General features: G+C 47.4%; 1 pseudogene; it reads right to left on the bottom strand.

Moving 5' to 3' along the window:
* Nucleotides 1-514: 514 nt before the first annotated feature.
* LOC141221841 (pentatricopeptide repeat-containing protein 1, mitochondrial-like) overlaps nt 515-19693 on the bottom strand; it is a 37988-nt pseudogene continuing 18809 nt past the window's right edge.

Below are 19693 nucleotides of genomic sequence, written 5' to 3'. Positions count from 1 at the left end.
CCCAGATAGGGATATATAAAGGGAAGGTGGAGCCAGGCAGCTCAGTCAGTAGTTAGAATCTAGCTAGAGTTGAGAGTTAGTGCTCAGACAGTGTCACCAATCTGTACACAGTAAGCAATGGTTGTAAGCACGCCCCAGCCCTTTGACTGACAGCTAGCTCTACAGTACATCAGTGCAGAGCCACCTGTCAGTGGCTCACGGGAGGAACAAAGTTAATTTACTCCCATGTGCTACACATTCAGTATAGTGGCCAAGCACTTCCTAATGGTATTACCCTGCAGATTAACCCTACATCAGCAGGTTAATAGCGTTATCCAATGTGACAGGTTCCCTTTAACTTAAAGGATCATGTTCACAACAGGAAAAGTCTTCAAACGCTTGTTTCTAATCTATTACTAGTTATTGGACTTCTTGGTTGATGGTGTGTGGTGTGGAGTATTTTTACCGAATACAATTTTCCATTTTGATAAAAAACAACACATTTTTACCCACATGGAGGCGAATTCCCTCCTCTTCACCAGCCTCCATTATTGGTTTTATCAGATCGTATACTCACTTTATCAAAGTTTAGTGGGTACTGTGCTGCAAACTCCAGCTGACGGACCACCACTTCATTAGGAGCCACGTTTCTGTTCCTCATGTCCCGCAGAATATTGGTCAAGTAGACGTCATCTAACCTCTTTATGGCCGCATTAATCAATGTGCTGTATACATTGATATTTGGATGGAATCCACAAATCTGTAAAACAAGTTACCGATCAGATATGCAAAAAGATCCTTGTCACTTGTTTTCTATAAAAAGGCAAATCAGTTTAAAAATGACATTATTTTCTAGACTTTATCAAGTAGGAGTAAAAAAAAAAAAAGACACTAAATAAACTATGTAAACCAGCAATGTCATTACCGCCATGTCTTCCAGGAGCTGTAAACCATCTTTTTCTTTAAGGCATGCCCTAGCGAGATTGCAAAAGGTATGGATGTTTGGTGCAATGCCTCTCTGTGCCATCATAGGCAACAGCTGCTGTAAAGAGACCATTCAGACGATCAGTTTTTACACTGTACGTGTGGCATGAAGTGTGTAAGAATCTGCACTAAGTTTCAGAATGTGTCAGTGTTCTCCATGACAGCCAACCAGATGCCACGTTTCATTTTACCAGGGCAATAAAAGAAGAGCTCTGATTGGTTGTTATGGGTATCACTGTCCGTTTCGACAAAAAGTTTGTTTCTGCATGAGGCCCGACGCATTTTCAGAAAAAGGGAAATGCTAAAATCTGTATTAAACAGTATTCACACATAAAATATTGCTGCGTCCAACTGAATGTTGCATTTTGGCGGCAGCGCACAAAACGCCTTCATATAGGCTCAGTGCACAATTCCCTGCCGAAGCGCAAATTCACACAAGCACAATGCTTTGTGTTCAGGGGAAAAAAAGGCCATTTTTGATCCGTACAGCGTCCATTTGTCATCCATAACTAAAAAAAAACCTAATAGAAGGCCAGACACACTTTCCTATGTAATCTATGCAGTGCGTCCGGTAAAACATACCTGCCACACGGATTGTGTCTGATTGTTGTGCAGCCTTTGAAATCTACGGTTATATCTCATTTAAAAAACGGATGGATGAGATAAGCGCCTGTAGCCATTATTCCCCCACAGTCTGGTGGTCAATCCATTCATGTGGAATATTACACTGGGTGACATGGACATCACACAGACCAAAAACACAAATGGAGGAAATCTTCCTTGATGATGCGGCCAGAAAAAGCAAAAGGCCTCATTCACACATCATGTTGCACGTGGAGGTTTATCCCTTTTTTTCATGGATACATCACATACCCAGTATAATCTATGGTGCTATTCACATGTCCGTCTGTCTGTCTTTTTCCGATATCACAGATGAAAAGAGCCGATACAAGTCTATGGGTCTGTGCAAAAACATTCAGCACCCGGATGGCAAAGAATAGGAGAAGCTCTGTAATTCAAGGATTTATTTATCCATCCGTCAAACATTGATGGGAAAAACGGACACACAGACCAAACACTGATGACACACGGAACAAACACTGCTGACACCAGGGCCATTTTTTCCATGTACGTGGTTAAATATGGACATGTAAATGAGAAAATGTGTCATACTTTAGACTCTTTTGCTGGCTTGCCTTGCATCACTTTTTTTGCCCCCCCAATTTTCAAACAATTTAGTGCATGCTGTTGTATTTAAAGCCATGCCCCTTCTGTCAAAGCCATGCCCCTTCTGTCAAAGCCATGCCCATCTTTCAAAGCAATGTCCCTTCTTTCAAAACCATGCCCCTTCTTTCAAAGCCATGCCCCTTCTTTCAAAGCAATGCCCCTTCTTTCAAAGCCATGCTTAGAAACAATTAGGCCGATATAAAAAAGTGTAGTTTCTATATGAATCGGTTGGAACTGTGGCGTCCCTGAGGGTTCAGTCGCCACAGGGGTACTGCACCTCAGATCGAGGTGTGGTATCTCCTCTCCGAGGTAAGGATGGAGCACCACACGGGACCCAGCCTCAGCACTCAACACTACACCACTCCTGTCCTGTGGGGGGCTTATATGCACCAGGGTGCAAAACCAGCCGGGATAGAGGAGATGAAGGGGAGACCAAAGATAGGGGGAACCATGTAGTGGGTGAGGGTGGAGGACACACTTTTAGGTTACACTTACTGATACATATTTAATACATGGCCATCTTAGGTTCAAGGTCTTTGATTGTGATCTTCATCGCTGATAGTGGCTTTCTGCTGGAACCTGCAGCTTGTTGAAGATACACGGTCCTCGTACTCTGGGCTTGAGGTGAGGAGTGGGTTAGAGTTAACCGCTGTCTCTACCTGGTCAAGGTCCCTACCTAAGAAGGCCTGGAGGGGAGCGGAGGAGTAAAGCTCCACAGGCAAAAGGATCCCAGGGGATACGGACGGAGCAGCATACACCACCTGTATTTCTTACTCTGGCCTAGTCAGAGGGATTCCTGCTGCAAGAGGGGTACCGGCCCCCGATATCTGACTCTGTTACTTCACGTCTCAGTCGGAAAAGCCCAGAGGCCTTCTGGATCCCTAAGGGGGATATGGACGGAGCGGAGTACGCCACCCGTATCCCTTAAACTGCGCTGATGCAGCGGGAACCGGCGTTTCACCAAGTTCATACCACACACACAGTCAGGAGGAGACTTAATGGGAGAACTCACCAAGGAGAGGAACATTCTGGTCCAGGGGTCTCGTTAAGTGCACCTAAACTACCCGGAGTGTGCTGAACCCCTTCCTGGTGGTCGCAGCGCGCCGTGAGGAGCAAGGAGAAGCTTTGTGCTTACTACTGAAACAACGTGAGTAAAGCTTGGAAGACTTCACCCCTTGCCTCCGTTATCCTTTCCTGCGCGGCACCGCACACACACCACCAACCTCCAGACTTTCCTCTCTCTCTGCCCTGAGGCCCTGCTCCGCCTGTGGGGAGTAGTACCAGCTGAGCTGCCACGACACCCGCCTCTGAGGACTGCCGCAGCGCTGGTGGTACGTGAAAAAAGGGAAAAGAGGTGTGCTATGAAGCAGTGATCACCCAGCAATACTTCAATAAATTATCAAACGTTATAATAAGTGACAATAAATTTTATTCATTACAAATATAAATACATACAAACAATGTAAAAAAAACCAAATTGCTAAAACACAAGTAAAATCAATATAGTGGGGTTACCCACTAATTTGAAGCCCACCTGCTCCAAAAAAACATCCCTAGTTACAACAGAACAAGCAGTACCATAATACAAGTGCCAGTATTATCCCTGGTGATCAATATCGTACACATGCAAATTAGTTATGACTGCCTGACATTAGTATACAAGGAGGTGTACTATAGTCCAGAAAGATGAAGAGGGAAATATGTGCCTACTACAGCAGAGTATATATTGAAAAATACAAAGAGTCCCAAACATAAATGAAGCCCATATAGAATATCTGAGCTAACAAATACTATATACTCACATACCACAAAAAGTACTATTCAGGGTATAAATAAATACAAAACCCTTTCATGCTGTAAGTATCCCTCCTGCACATAATAGCGCTACGATCAATCACCTCCCTGAGCACAAAATCCTATGCTGGGATGAAGCAGGCGGGCATTCAGTGCCCAAGCGCTGGTGGTAATCACCGGGAACCACAGGTGGCGTAGTCGACAAATAACCACTCATCTGCTAGCCCATATTTTTAATGTGTGCGCCCTGGGCACAGACCGGGTCAAGGCTACGACTGCATCCCCCTCTTCCACCGGCCCGTCGTCCAAGTACACCTTTCCCAGGGAGGGCTAACGCTACCTGAGTAGTAGTGGGTCACACAGAACCATTTGCTTTGGATCGTTATTAAGCCATAGTAAAAAAAAAAAAAGGTATTCACTTTTAAGAAAAAAATATATATAAAAAGTCAGGCAGATCTGTCACACGCTTTACAAATGATTTCATGAAGCAAATATAATCCCACAATGCGGTAACATCATTCACCTACTGTACCTCAGCCTCTTTACTGTCAGATAGCGTGGATCTTCTCACAAGCCGTGTTAATTATTTTATGATGGCTTTTTAACATTTAAATGATAAAATAAAAACCATTCCCTTACCAAAGCCGACTGCAGCTTCAGAGTTTTACTCCTCTTCAACACCAAAGTGTTAAAAAAGGTGAGATCTGGCTGTACTCCGTAGGCGTCCATAGTGGCCCGGACGGCAGATTCTGACCCCACTTCTGCTCTCATGACTGCCGCTAGGAGGGTGAAGGTCTTTATTGTAGGACAGACGTTGTCTTCTTTCATCTTCTGAAGAACGCCCCCTAAGTCGCCAATCACTGCCAATCGGTCAGATGGGGTATTGACATTTGCAAGTGACACAATTTTTCCCGTATTTACAGACAGGTCCAGGAGGTTTGGCACATTACTGGCATCAAAAGAGGGCACGCTGGGAAAATGGTCAGCCGTACTCACCACGACCAGTGCCTGTGAGCCTGCCAAGTCCTCAGCTGTGCCATAGTTGCCACTTGGAATTGAGGAATGGCCCAGGAGCATGGGCTGCCCACCTCTTCAGGACTATCCTTTCCTTTCTTCACTTGCTGGCTTTTCCTGTCTTGCTTCTCTTTGCCTGCACTTAAAGTCAGGGCTGCCAGTTCCTTAGAGTGCGTGAGTAAATGTAGAGCGTCAGCGGTGTCTCCAATCCCACAGTCTCGGGGGGCACAAAGAAGCAGGTTATAGGTGATTACATGCGGCTTTACCCCCATGTGCCGCATCTGCCTCCAGACCTGAAGCACAAGATGGCGTATACAGTCATTATCCACATTACATTCACGCAAATATGTACACCCCGTCACAGAGAAAGCAGTAACTGGACACGGACTAGCTGGCATGTAATGGCAGTACCCTATTATAATGATGCTCCCATATGTCAGAGGGTCACATTGGTAAAGCCGGTGCCCTCCAGGATGAAAAGCTTTGTGGAGGGCTTGGGCCATCTACTTATGTCATTTCCAAACGTGTGTCTACATAATAAATAGGCAACTCCTACTAGTAAATTCTGTGCTATTTTCTGTATCTGTGAAGCCTTGCCCACTGGTTTTCCCATTGTCTCCGAACAGCGCGCTTACCCGTGTAATAAGACCCCGATGCCAGCACGCCTACCCGTGTAATAAGACCCCGATGCCAGCGCGCCTACCGGTGTAATAAGACCCCGATACCAGCGCGCCTACCCGTGTAATAAGACCCCGATACCAGCGCGCCTACTCGTGTAATAAGACCCGATGCCAGCGCGCCTACCCGTGTAATAAGACCCCGATGCCAGCGCGCCTACCCGTGTAATAAGACCCCGATGCCAGTGCGCCTACCAGTATAATAAGACCCCGATGCCAGTGCGCCTACCCATGTAATAAGACCCTGATGCCAGCACGCCTACCCCTGTAATAAGACCCAGATGCCAGCGCGCCTACCCGTGTAATAAGACCCCAATGCCACAGCGCCTACCCATGCAATAAGACCCCGATGCCAGCACGGGTATTCCGACTGGCCGTTACAGGTTGCAGATGGAAGTGCCGTTGGGAAGGGGGGGGATATGCCAACCGAAGACAGCGAAAATCATGCAAAACGTCAAAAAATAACTTATCAGCATGCTGCCTACTGTAACAGTCCACCTAAAGTGGCCGACCGCTGTATTCCCTTTGTTACTAAAAATCTGGCACAAAATCCTTATCTACTAGCCAGTCTAATCACCGGCCAGTCTAATCACCAGCCAGTCTAATCACCAGCCAGTCTAATCACCAGCCAGTCTAATCACTAGCCAGTCTAATCACTAGCCAGTCTAATTGCTGGCCAGTCTAATCACTGGCCAGTCTAATCACTGGCCAGTCTAATCACTGGCCAGTCTAATCACTAGCCAGTCTAATCACTAGCCTTGCGCCAAACTTCTAACAGAAATCTCCTATCAGAATCGCAAGAAAGGAATCAGCAGGCGATCTCTTAGACCAGTCTGAACTAGGACTAAGTAAAGGAGCTAATACAATATAAAGAGGTGAAACTGTTACCAAAGCCTTGTTATTCCGCTCACAGTAACGTCTGAGCCAGCGTCGCTGACACCTCTGCGGGCCGATTTATGCTTTTAGAAAAGTCACATGAGTATCACTACACATGAGACTTCTGCAGCCGGACAGGAGTCCTACCCCGGCTTCTGCCCTCCGCCACGCGTCATCTACAAATATGACAGGCGGGTGGGAGACGCCACATCTCTACTTAGATAAATGTCCTGCTTTATCTCCTGTGCATTGGCACAAGGACGGGTATGTGCCTGCGGGCCGTCAGCATCTTCCCTGAGGAGAGCGGGCACCTTCCCGGCCGCCGCACACCGGAGATGCAGGTCCGGTGCAGGAATAACTGTGCTCCTTTGGCAGGATTGCCAGAACTTGTTCCCTCTACTTGTCGGCACCACCTGGACTAACTACACAGCAATAAATCTCCCCTCCTGGCAGTGATGTGGAGCAGGTTGCTCTGTAGCTGCACGCTCCGGCCCCCAGAGCCTGAGTAGTACAGACACACTACATGGCTGCACTGACCACCAGAGGGAATAACGGACATAATAAAGGTGGACAGGATAGGGGGAAAATAACCACATGGATGCAATTAAAGGGTTACTGCCAAAATAGAAAATCATCTCTTATCCAAAGGTTAGGGGATAACTTACTGATCACTGAGGGTCTGACTGCTGGAACCCCTAGCAAACCCAAGAACAGGCAGCATGCTCAGCCTCCCCTCCATTCACCGTCTATAGGACTGCCCAAAAATAGCCAAGAGCAGCGCTCCACTAGTTCTGGCAGTCCCACAGACGATGAGTACGACGCGCCCAGGGGATGGGGACGACTCGGTACCCGGGCCTTTGCCTGGTTTTGGGGATGTCGCGGTGGTCGGCTCCTGGGCCCGTACACTGGGGTCACTCTTGAAAAAGGGGATTGAAACTTGGATAAAATAAATAAACAGTTTGTGACGCCACCTGTGGTACTTGGTAATGATTACCAGCGCTGCTTCAGACCTCCGGGGGGGTGATGGGATGGCAGCTGAGGTGTTTCTGCTCCCCACAGGTGGAGCGGGCCCCCGGGGCAGTGTGGAGTTTGGTGGGTGGTGATGCTGGGACTTGTAGTGCAGGCGGGATGGCGCAGCAGGAGTAACTGACAGAGACAGGGGATTCGCTTCAATATCTTTACTGGTGCGGATGTCAGGTACGGTCCAGGGTACTCAGTAGGATGGGTGCACTTCAGGACTTCTCCCCAGTGAGCGGGTATAAGGCCTCCTGGTCCGTGTCTGCCTCTCTGTATGCTCCTGGCCAGCCTGCAACTGGGCCTAGCTTATGTGTCGTGCTGTTCCTTCACCTGTCGCTCAGTAGTAGGACCTTCTGCTGGCAACCACTATCCCTGGTTGTCGGGGCCATCATGGTTCCTGGTCCTGTAATGGGTCTAGCTTCAGGTCTGCCAGGGACTTGTAGTCCTCCTGGAATGCCGGTGGTCCCTACTGGGTATAAAGGACCCTGTAGGCGCGGACCCGGTGTCCGGTTTGTATCTTTGGGGTGAGCCTTGTGATGCTCCTCTGCCCCCTCAACTCCTCTCATCTCTCCTCTTTACCGTCGGCCACACTCGTGGCCCTCAGAACCCAGCAGCAGACGCGCCGCGTCTTCGCTGCTCTCAGCGTCAGCACGCTCTCAGACTCTCTCAGTCTGACTACTAACTCTGACTGAACTGCCTGGCTCCACCCTCCATATATATATATCCCTAACGGGCTCCCTCTGGTGGTATGAGGTGGAAGGGTGGAGGTGTTTGTATGTAGTGAGGGCCTCTTGTGGAGAAGTCCATCCATGCACCCTGGGTCCTGTGGTACCTGTTGTAGCAGGGTGCCGCAAATGGAGTGGTGGTTGAGTATACGCACTGCTCCGTTCATTCTTAATGGGAGTGCTGAAGACCAGCCAAGCACAGAGCTTCAGTCGTCCCATAGAGAATGTATGGTGCAGCAATGATCGACCATCACATCAGTCACTAAGGACTCTTCAAATCCCCAGTTTTCAGGATTGGTGAGGCTCCCAGCAGTCAGACCCCATCCATCGGGAAGTTATCCTATGGATAGGAGATATCTTTTAAACTTTGTACACCCCCTTTGAAGGATTATTCAATCTAATTCTAAAGTCGGGGGATACTGACAGCCGCCCTCCACTAATCACACCATGTTGGCATATTGTAGTGATATCCCACCGCATTGTGATGGAAAGAAGAATATAACTGTATACAGAATAACATGGAGATGTTTGATAGAATCCAGCAGCCCGGAGGTTATGGGAGCGCCGCCAGCTTCTGTACCTCTGTACTAGATGGTATACAGCAGTGACCGTCCCTACACGGGACCCTGATCATCAGGAATATTGCCTCTTACACCCGAGCCCAGGGAATTCTAATTACTAGTGTACACTGTTATATCAGTTTATTATCACCTCCGGCCATGAAAGAATTGTCACATTATTTATTTTATAGAATTTTGTCTAGCATGGAAGTTATGAAACCTTACAAATCCATGCTCAGTACTCTCTATATACATGTATAAATTAGATACATTGTAAATGAAAACATCATATATTTAGGAGTTTGTGAGCTACATATCCATATAATAGATGGTGGCCCGATTCTAATGCATCGGGTATTCTAGAATAGGTATGCGGCCGACCGGGCGCAGTCAGCAGAGCTGTGTTTAAATTTTGCACCAAAATCGCTGATTGGTCACGGTTGCCGGCCTCGACCAATCAGCAAAGCGGTGTTTAAATTTTGCGCCAATACTGCTGATTGATCTCGACCGGCGGCCTCGACCAATCAACGATTTTGGCGCCAAATTTAAGCAACGCTCTGCTGATTGATCTCGGCCGGCGTCCTCGACCAATCAGCAGAGCGTTGCTTAAATATGGCGCCAAAATCGTTGATTGGTCGAGGCCGCCGGTCGCGACCAATCAGCGATTTTGGCGCAAAATTTAAACAACGCTCTGCATCGCTCTGCTCATTGGTCGCGGTCGCCGGTCTCGACCAATCAGCAGAGCGTTGTTTAAATTTGGCACCAATCTCGCTGATTGGTCGCGGATGGCGGCCGCGACCAATCAGCAGAGCGTTGTTTAAATTTGGCGCCAATCTCGCTGATTGGTCGCGGATGGCGGCCGCGACCAATCAGCAGAGCGGTGTTTGAATTTTGCGCCAAAATCGCTGATCGGTCGCGGGCGGCGGCCGTGACCAATCAGCAAGCCATGTTAGTGAGGACTGGAGAGCGTGTTTAAATTTGACACCAAAATCGTTGATTAGTCGCGACCGCGACCAATCAGCATAGAGGTGTTTAAATTTGGCGAGAATACTGCTGATTGGTCGCGGCCGGCTTCCGCGACCAAACAGCAGAAAGATGCAGAGCGGGGTTTAAATTTGGCGCCAAAATCGCTGATTAATCGCGGCTGACGGCCGCGACCAATCAGCAGAGCGTTGTTTAAATTGGGCGCCAAAATCGATGATTGGTCGCGGTCGGCGGCCTCAACCATTCAGCAGAGCGTTGTTTAAATTTGCCGCCAATTTCGCTGATTGTTCGAGGCTGGCGGCCGCGACCAATCAGCAGAGCGGGGTTTAAATTTGGCGCCAATAATGCTGATGGGTCGCGGCCGGCTACCGCGACCAATCAGCAGAGCGTTGTTTAAATTTGGCACAAAAAACGCAGATTGGTCGCGGCCAGTGGTTGCGACCAATCAGCAGAGTGAGGTTTAAATTTGGCGCCAATACTGCTGATTGATCTCGGCCAGCGACCGATCAGCAGAGCGGTGTTTAAATTTGGCGGCAAAATCGCTGATTGGTCGCAGCTGGAGTCCGCGACCAATCAGCAGAGCGTTGTTTAAATTTGGGGCCAATCTCGCTGATTGGACGCGTCCGGCGTCCGCGACCAATCAGCAGAGCGTTGTTTACATTTTGCGCCAATACTGCTGATTGATCTCGGCCAGCGACCGCAATCAATCAGCAGAGCGCTGTTTAAATTTGGCGCCAATCTCACTAATTGGTCGCGGATGGTGTCCGCGACCAATCAGCAGAGCGTTGTTTAAATTTTGCGCCAAGCTCGCTGATTGGTCGCGGCTGGTGTCCGCGACCAATTAGCACAGCAGTGTTTAAAAGTGGCGGTAAGATCGGTGATTGGTCGTGGCGGCTATTTAAATGTAGCGCCCAAATTGGTGATTGGCCGCGGGCAGCGGCCGCGACCAATCAGCAGAGCGGTGTTTAACTTTAGCGCCAAGATCACTGATTGGTCGCGCTCTCCGCACGCGACCAATCCGCAAATCGTATTGGTGAGGAGCAGGGAGCGTAATCGTATTAGTGAGGACCGGTGGACATGAGCGGGCGCTCGGAGCAGAAGTATCCCGACCCGCAGCGCCGCTCCCCGGTCCTCTCTTCACACCCTAGCCGCTGATGTCCCCACAGTATCCGCATGGTGTTACAGAGGTCCAGACATTTGTGTTAAAAATCGGTGATTGGTCGCGGGCAGCGTCGGCGACCAATCAGCACAGCGATGTTTAACTTTTGCGCTAAGATCAGTGATTGGTCGGGTCCGAAGACCGCGACCAATCATCGAATCGTCTTGGTGAGGACCGGCGCTGCCTCTGCGGCTACTTCCGCTGCGAGAACCCGGGACATAGCGGGCGCTCGCAGGAGAAGTATCCCGACCCGCAGCGCCGCTCCCCTGTCCTCCGTTCTGCATGGAGGTCAGAGGCGCCGGCGGTCCTTCCGCTGATACCGGCCGGGAGATGAGCGCCTCGCGCCGCTCATTTCCCGGCTGCATCTCCGTCCCGCAGATGGGTCCGGCGGTCGGGGTCCTTCTGCTGGTACCGGCCGGGAGATGAGCACCTCGCGCCGGTCATCTCCCGGCTGCATCGCCGCTGAGCTCCGTCCCGCAGATGAGCTGCTAACGGCCGCCATCTTTTTTCAGAAATCCCGCGGCGCTGATTGGCCGCTGGCGGACCAATGAGCAATGCGGGATTTCCTGGACAGACAGACAGACAGACAGATGGGATAAGACGATTATATATATAGATACTCCCTGCAACCACTTTGATGTTGCACTTTACTGCAATGCTGTGGCAGCCAAAAAAACGTCATTCTGGCATTTTGATTTTTTCCCCATTACAATGTTTACTGATCAGATTAATTAGGAGACTTGGAGCGGCGATCGTCTGATCGCTTGTGCTGTACATACACTGCAATCTATAGCAGAAATCACCATCTTCTATGAACGCCGGCCCATAGGAGGGTCATAATGACATGTATGGGAGGTCATCAGCAGACCCCCAGCTGTCATGACAACCCATCGGTGCCCCACAATCACGTGGCAGGATGTATGACGCGCTTCCAGCCGACGTGCGTTAAATCCCGCTGTCAGTGATTGGTTAATAGCAGCAGGCGGAGCAACAGTACATCAGCAGCTATTAAAGGCACATGATGGTTGATTAAATCAGTCATCATGTGCAGGGAAATATGTGGGCTCGGTGTGCGAGATCACATCAAAGGCAGGGACACGACCTTTGACGTAAATATACGTCAAAGATGGTGAAGCGGTAGAGCAAAGCACAGGTTGCAGCCTCTTCTCTAATATTCAAAGACTGGCTAAAAATACTCCTGAAAAATACTATGAGGAGGATTTTTACTCTTCTGTAAAAAATGTAGAGCGACCTCTGCAATGCGGTATACATTTCTTTACAATGGGTCCCAATAGTGGACGGATGCCTCATCATCCATCCTGACAGTGGCCACTAGGGGGCCACACACCTTCTATGTGTATGCGCCCAACAATGGCCACAAACGTAATGTGCACCGAGCCCAACAGAGTCATCAGAGAATCCAAGAGTCCCACCCTCAGCCGGCATGCCCCATCGTCACTTCAGCAGAAATACTGCAGCAAGAAATATCTGTATTAGTAAAATGAACAGTTGCTCCATGATTCCTCAATGTTTTTGCGCATCTCATCATGTCGGAAGTGTGAGACATAATTCCCAGGTAAGTGTGCACTGTACGGATATAGGATGCAGGATGTGTGCAGCAAGCCATACCTGCAGAGCTTGTAGGAAGCCCAGCTCTTCATCCTTTATGCATCCCATAAACAGGACGCTGAATGTTTCAGGGCCAACGACACGGAATTTTTGTGCAATTTCCTATAAACCCAAGAAGACCATATTAGCTTGTTATTATCCAGCTCGCGACATCACTGCTTGAGTATTGCAAGAAAAATCTAACCAAAATCAAAATCTCAGGGAAAGCGTCACTTTGCCGTTCCCAGAACAGCCGGGTGGCCAGTGAAAAACACAGTGAAGGGGGCGCAGTGCTGCACCAGTGCCCAGGATCAGTGGGGTCCAGCGCCGGACTGGAGTACCTGGGGCCCACCAGGAAAAAATCAATCTTGGGGCCCACCAGCACCATGCAGTTACCGTATATAGGAATAACATAAGTCCACAAACTCTTTCAAAATGATTCAACTTTATTAACCAATAAATAACCAATATAACGAATAATTAACAAACTAAAGAAACACTCCTGGCGAAAGAGGAACACTGTTATCTTATTCACACCAGTGTGTGATAAAGTGCCATAACAGAACAATAACAAGAAATACTTTCAAGGTACATTCTCTTAAAGTATAAGTGCCACAAATTGAACCTGCATCCATCTGGCATCCCAGCAGCCGGCATCATTGTAGCAGCACCAAACTTGGCCGCTGGGAAAAGTAAAAGAATTCTGTAAGCATTTTGGAAGTTTGTATTGCACGATTTCCTCTCCTCTATAATACAATACCATTCAATTGTTAGTGAAAGGCCCAAAACAACAAATAAACTCACACTAACAGTCAATCAGCAGCAAAATTACAAACGTTTTTTTTTCAGAACAGAAGATGACATTGCATACGTATTAATAATGTCATCATAGTCTAAGTTCCTTGAAATGTCACACTCAATGTTCAACAGAAGGAGGGACTCTAAAAGCTCCTGTCCAATCGAAGCCCTCAGACGATTTTTTACAATTTTCAGCTTTGAGAACACTCTTTCACATGAAACCTGGGTGCAAGCAAGTGTAAGAAGGGTCTTGTAAACTGCAAAAATGTTTCCATAAGCAGCAGAATGTAAATTGTAGTCATATAAAAGTCTGTAGCAGCAGGAAAGACAGTTTTTTTGCAGGACGAGTTGTACTTTCAGATGCAATCATTTATTTTACCATATAGTGTACAGGGAAATGGCAACAAAAATTCCAAGTGCAGTAAAATTGCAAAAAAAGTGCAATTGCACGTTTGTTTATTGGGTTTTTTAGTCACCATGTTCACTATATGGAAAAACCGACGTGACAGGGTGATGCCTCGGGTCAGTACGAGTTTGTAGATACCAAACATGTATACCTTTACTGGTATCTAAGTGGTGAAAACAAATTCATAAGTTTGAAAAATCACACTTTTCACGCCATGTTCTGCGCACCGTAGTGTTCTCATTTTTTTGGATCTGGGGCTTTGTGACGGCTTATTTTTTGCGTCTTGAGCTGACGTGCATCTCTGCTGCTCTGTAGTAGTCACAACACAGGGAGAGGTTAACCATCCAAGTATTTAATATGTATTGCAAATAAAGAATGTTCCCATTCTTAATATCCGAAAAAACAAATGACTGACAACTATCCCTAGACTAATAATACCATATAGAAGAGAGAAATACCGCCACACCATGACCAGAACACATACCACCACATAGTGATGAAATACTACCAAGTACAAGGTATATATACTGCCACACCATGAGAAGACCACATATTACCACCACATAGTGACTGTCCGAATAATACCACATACAAGGGACAAATTCCGCCACGCCATGACCATGGCACATAATGGCACCAGATAGTGACTGATAATGAAAATGTAAAAAAGCTCTGTATATAGAGTCAGTGTACAGATAATGTAGAGATTATCAGTGACATTATGCACAGGACTCCTGTGTATAGGGTCAGTGTAGAGGTAATACAGTGATCACCAGTGACATTACACACAGGAGCTCTGTATATAGTGTCAGTATGTGTGTATAGGTAATACAGCAATCACCAGTGACATTACACACAGGAGCTCTGTATATAGTGTCAGTGTGTGTGTACAGGTAATACAGTGATCACCAGTGACATTACACACAGGAGATCTGTATATAGTGTCAGTGTGTGTGTATAGGTAATACAGTGATCACCAGTGACATTACACACAGGACCTCTGTATAAAGTGTCAGTGTGTGTGTATAGGTAATACAGTGATCACCAGTGACATTACACACAGGAGCTCTGTATATAGTGTCAGTGTGTGTGTATAGGTAATACAGTGATCACCAGTGACATTACACACGGGAGCTCCGTGTATAGTGTCAGTGTATGTGTATAGGATGTACAGAGATCACCAGTGACATTACACATTGGAGCTCTGTATATAGTGTCAGTGTGTGTGTATAGGTAATACAGTGATCACCAGTGACATTACACACAGGAACTCTGTATATAGTGTCAGTGTGTGTGTGTACAGGTAATACAGTGATCACCAGTGACATTACTCACAGGAGCTCCGTGTATAGTGTCAGTGTGTGTGTATAGGTTGTACAGAGATCACCAGTGACATTACACACAGGAGCTCTGTATATAGTGTCAGTGTGTGTGTATAGGTAATACAGTGATCACCAGTGACATTACACACAGGAGCTCTGTATATAGTGTCAGTGTGTATGTATAGGTAATACAGTGATGACCAGTGACATTACACACAGGAGCTCTGTATATAGTGTCAGTGTGTGTGTATAGGTAACACACATACTCACCAGTGATGTCTCTAGGTGAAGTTCTTTATCTGCCGCAGACCGATATATCTCATCTTCTATGCAGGACTTATCTCTGCAGAAAATAACATAGTTTGCTATAACTGATCACTTCCAGAGCACAATCTACACTTTTCTCAAGATTTCTACACTGCATGAAATGACAAAAAAAGAAATCTAGTGCCGCACTACACAGTAACATTGCCCCAGTGTCAGTCTGTGCCGGCTCATCTCTGTCAGCAGACATATTGTCAGATGGCAAAGATGCAGCAGAGCTGAAGACAGAAGACCTATGGATTACGTTGGATTGAGGATTTTTCTTTATTAAAAATGGAGTCCCTAAATGTGTTTTATTTTTAATAGAAAAAAAAAAATTCTGTCTTTTTTTTCTGTTTACTAGAAATTCATGGTGGCTATGTCTAATTTGGCGTGACACCATGAATTTCGGGCTTAGTACCAGCTGATAATACAAAGCTGGCCTGGTACTAACCCGATTATTACCCAGGGTGCCACTCACCACCAGGGCCGCTGGAAGAGCCGGGTAAAGCACCTGGAAATGGTGCTATGAGGAATGCGCCACTTTCAGGGGTGGCTGCGGGCTGAGATTTTCAGCGTGGGGGGCCAAGAACGCTTGGGCCTTACCATGCTGCGAATCCCAGCCCCCAGCTGCCTTGTTTTATCTGGCTGGCGATCAACATATGGCGGGAGCTGGGCAATGGGCATGATTATCAAATAATATATACCTGACAGGGGCCCATAGATTCTGCTGCCTCCAATAATATATACCTGACAGGAGCCCATACATTCTGCTGCCTCCAATAATATATACCTGACAGGGGCCCATAGATTCTGCTGCCTCCAATAATATATACCTGACAGGAGCCCATAGATTCTGCTGCCTCCAATAATATATACCTGACAGGAGCCCATACATTCTCCTGCCTCCAATAATATATACCTGACAGGAGCCCATACATTCTCCTGCCTCCAATAATATATACCTGACAGGAGCCCATAGATTCTGCTGGCTCCAATAATATATACCTGACAGGGGCCCATAGATTCTGCTGCCTCCAATAATATATACCTGACAGGGGCCCATACATTCTCCTGCCTCCAATAATATATACCTGACAGGAGCCCATACATTCTCCTGCCTCCAATAATATATACCTGACAGGAGCCCATAGATTCTGCTGGCTCCAATAATATATACCTGACAGGAGCCCATACATTCTGCTGCCTCCAATAATATATACCTGACAGGAGCCCATACATTCTCCTGCCTCCAATAATATATACCTGACAGGAGCCCATAGATTCTGCTGCCTCCAATAATATATACCTGACAGGAGCCCATACATTCTGCTGCCTCCAATAATATATACCTGGCAGGAGCCCATACATTCTGCTGCCTCCAATAATATATACCTGGCAGGAGCCCATACATTCTGCTGCCTCCAATAACATATACCTGACAGGAGCCCATAGATTCTGCTGCCTCCAATAATATATACCTGACAGGAGCCCATACATTCTCTTGCCTCCAATAATATATACCTGACAGGAGCCCATAGATTCTGCTGCCTCAAATAATATATACCTGACAGGAGCCCATAGATTCTGCTGCCTCCAATAATATATACCTGACAGGAGCCCATAGATTCTCCTGCCTCCAATAATATATACCTGACAGGAGCCCATACATTCTCCTGCCTCCAATAATATATACCTGACAGGAGCCCATACATTCTCCTGCCTCCAATAATATATACCTGACAGGAGCCCATACATTCTGCAGCCTCCAATAATATATACCTGACAGGAGCCCATACATTCTGCAGCCTCCAATAATATATACCTGACAGGAGACCATACATTCTCCTGCCTCCAATAATATATACCTGACAGGAGCCCATACATTCTCCTGCCTCCAATAATATATACCTGACAGGAGCCCATACATTCTCCTGCCTCCAATAATATATACCTGACAGGAGCCCATACATTCTCCTGCCTCCAATAATATATACCTGACAGGAGCCCATACATTCTCCTGCCTCCAATAATATATACCTGACAAGAGCCCATACATTCTGCAGCCTCCAATAATATATACCTGACAGGAGCCCATACATTCTCCTGCCTCCAATAATATATACCTGACAGGAGCCCATAGATTCTGCAGCCTCCAATAATATAAACCTGACAGGAGCCCATACATTCTGCTGCCTCCAATAATATATACCTGACAGGAGCCCATACATTCTCCTGCCTCCAATAATATATACCTGACAGGAGCCCATACATTCTCCTGCCTCCAATAATATATACCTGACAGGAGACCATAGATTCTGCTGCCTCCAATAATATATACCTGACGGGAGCCCATACATTCTCCTGCCTCCAATAATATATACCTGACAGGAGCCCATACATTCTCCTGCCTCCAATAATATATACCTGACAGGAGCCCATACATTCTCCTGCCTCCAATAATATATACCTGACAGGAGCCCATAGATTCTGCTGCCTCCAATAATATATACCTGACAGGAGCCCATACATTCTGCTGCCTCCAATAATATATACCTGACAGGAGCCCATACATTCTCCTGCCTCCAATAATATATACCTGACAGGAGCCCATACATTCTCCTGCCTCCAATAATATATACCTGACAGGAGCCCATACATTCTGCTGCCTCCAATAATATATACCTGACAGGAGCCCATACATTCTGCTGCCTCCAATAATATATACCTGACAGGAGCCCATACATTCTGCTGCCTCCAATAATATATACCTGACAGGAGCCCATACATTCTCCTGCCTCCAATAATATATACCTGACAGGAGCCCATACATTCTCCTGCCTCCAATAATATATACCTGACAGGAGCCCATACATTCTCCTGCCTCCAATACTATATACCTGACAGGAGCCCATAGATTCTGCTGCCTCCAATAATATATACCTGACAGGAGCCCATACATTCTCCTGCCTCCAATACTATATACCTGACAGGAGCCCATAGATTCTGCTGCCTTCAATAATATATACCTGACAGGAGCCCATACATTCTCCTGCCTCCAATAATATATACCTGACAGGAGCCCATACATTCTGCTGCCTCCAATAATACATACCTGACAGGAGACCATAGATTCTGCTGCCTCCAATAATATATACCTGACAGGAGCCCATAGATTCTGCTGGCTAAAATAATATATACCTGTCAGGAGCCCATACATTCTGCTGCCTTCAATAATATATACCTGACAGGAGCCCATACATTCTGCTGCCTTCAATAATATATACCTGACAGGAGCCCATACATTCTCCTGCCTCCAATAATATATACCTGACAGGAGCCCATACATTCTCCTGCCTCCAATAATATATACCTGTCAGGAGCCCATACATTCTGCTGCCTTCAATAATATATACCTGACAGGAGCCTATACATTCTGCTGCCTTCAATAATATATACCTGAAAGGGCCCATACAGTGCTGCCAATATGATTAGCGAACCAGGGGGGCCCTCTGTTCTCTGTACAGGGCCCAGGGGGGGTAGGGGGCGGGGCTTGGGGGCGTGGCCAATGGGACCCAGGGCCCACCGGTGGATTTCCTGATCCTCCGTTGGGCCAGAACGCCCCTGGTGGGGTCCCTGTGCCCCCCTAACAGGTGACATACTAACTAGCTGAAAATTTACACCCCAGCACCATCTTTCTATCTCTTAAGCTGACAGTGGATGTGTTGGTAGTGTGGCGCCCCTGAGGGTTCAGTCGCCACAGGGGTACTGCACCTCAGAAAGAGGTGTGGTATCTCCTCTCTCAGGTAAGGATGGAGTATCACACAAGACCCTACTTCACACTCAACACTACACCACTCCTGTCCTGTAGGGGGCCTAAATGCACCAGGGTGCTGCCCCGGCCCGCGATAGAGGAGATGGGGGGGAACCAAAGATAGTGGGAACCATGTGGTGGGTGAGGGTGGAGGAAGCACTTTACTTTAGCATCATATATATATACAGTGGCCATCTTTATAACCTAGTCTTTTGCCGTGGTTCCTTGGGAAAGTCAGTCAGCACAAAGCTGCGGCCGGCTCAGGGGTCACGGTTCCCGGTCTCAGGCCTCGAGACGGGGGGTTGGGGCAGAGTTGAGTTATAGCTAGCTCTGTCCCCGGTCAGAGTCCAATCAAGAAGGCCCAGGAGGGGAGCAGAGGAGATAGGCTCCACAGACGAAAGGATCCCAGGAGGGTACGGACGGAGCGGAGTCGCCACCTGTATTCT

The sequence above is a fragment of the Phyllobates terribilis genome, unplaced genomic scaffold (assembly GCF_046119375.1).
Source record: "Phyllobates terribilis strain yellow unplaced genomic scaffold, ASM4611937v1 Scaffold_340__1_contigs__length_2048258, whole genome shotgun sequence".
NCBI classification, from domain to species: domain Eukaryota; kingdom Metazoa; phylum Chordata; class Amphibia; order Anura; family Dendrobatidae; genus Phyllobates; species Phyllobates terribilis.
Note: the sequence above shows the minus strand (reverse complement) of the source record. Positions and strands in the feature narration are given on the sequence as shown.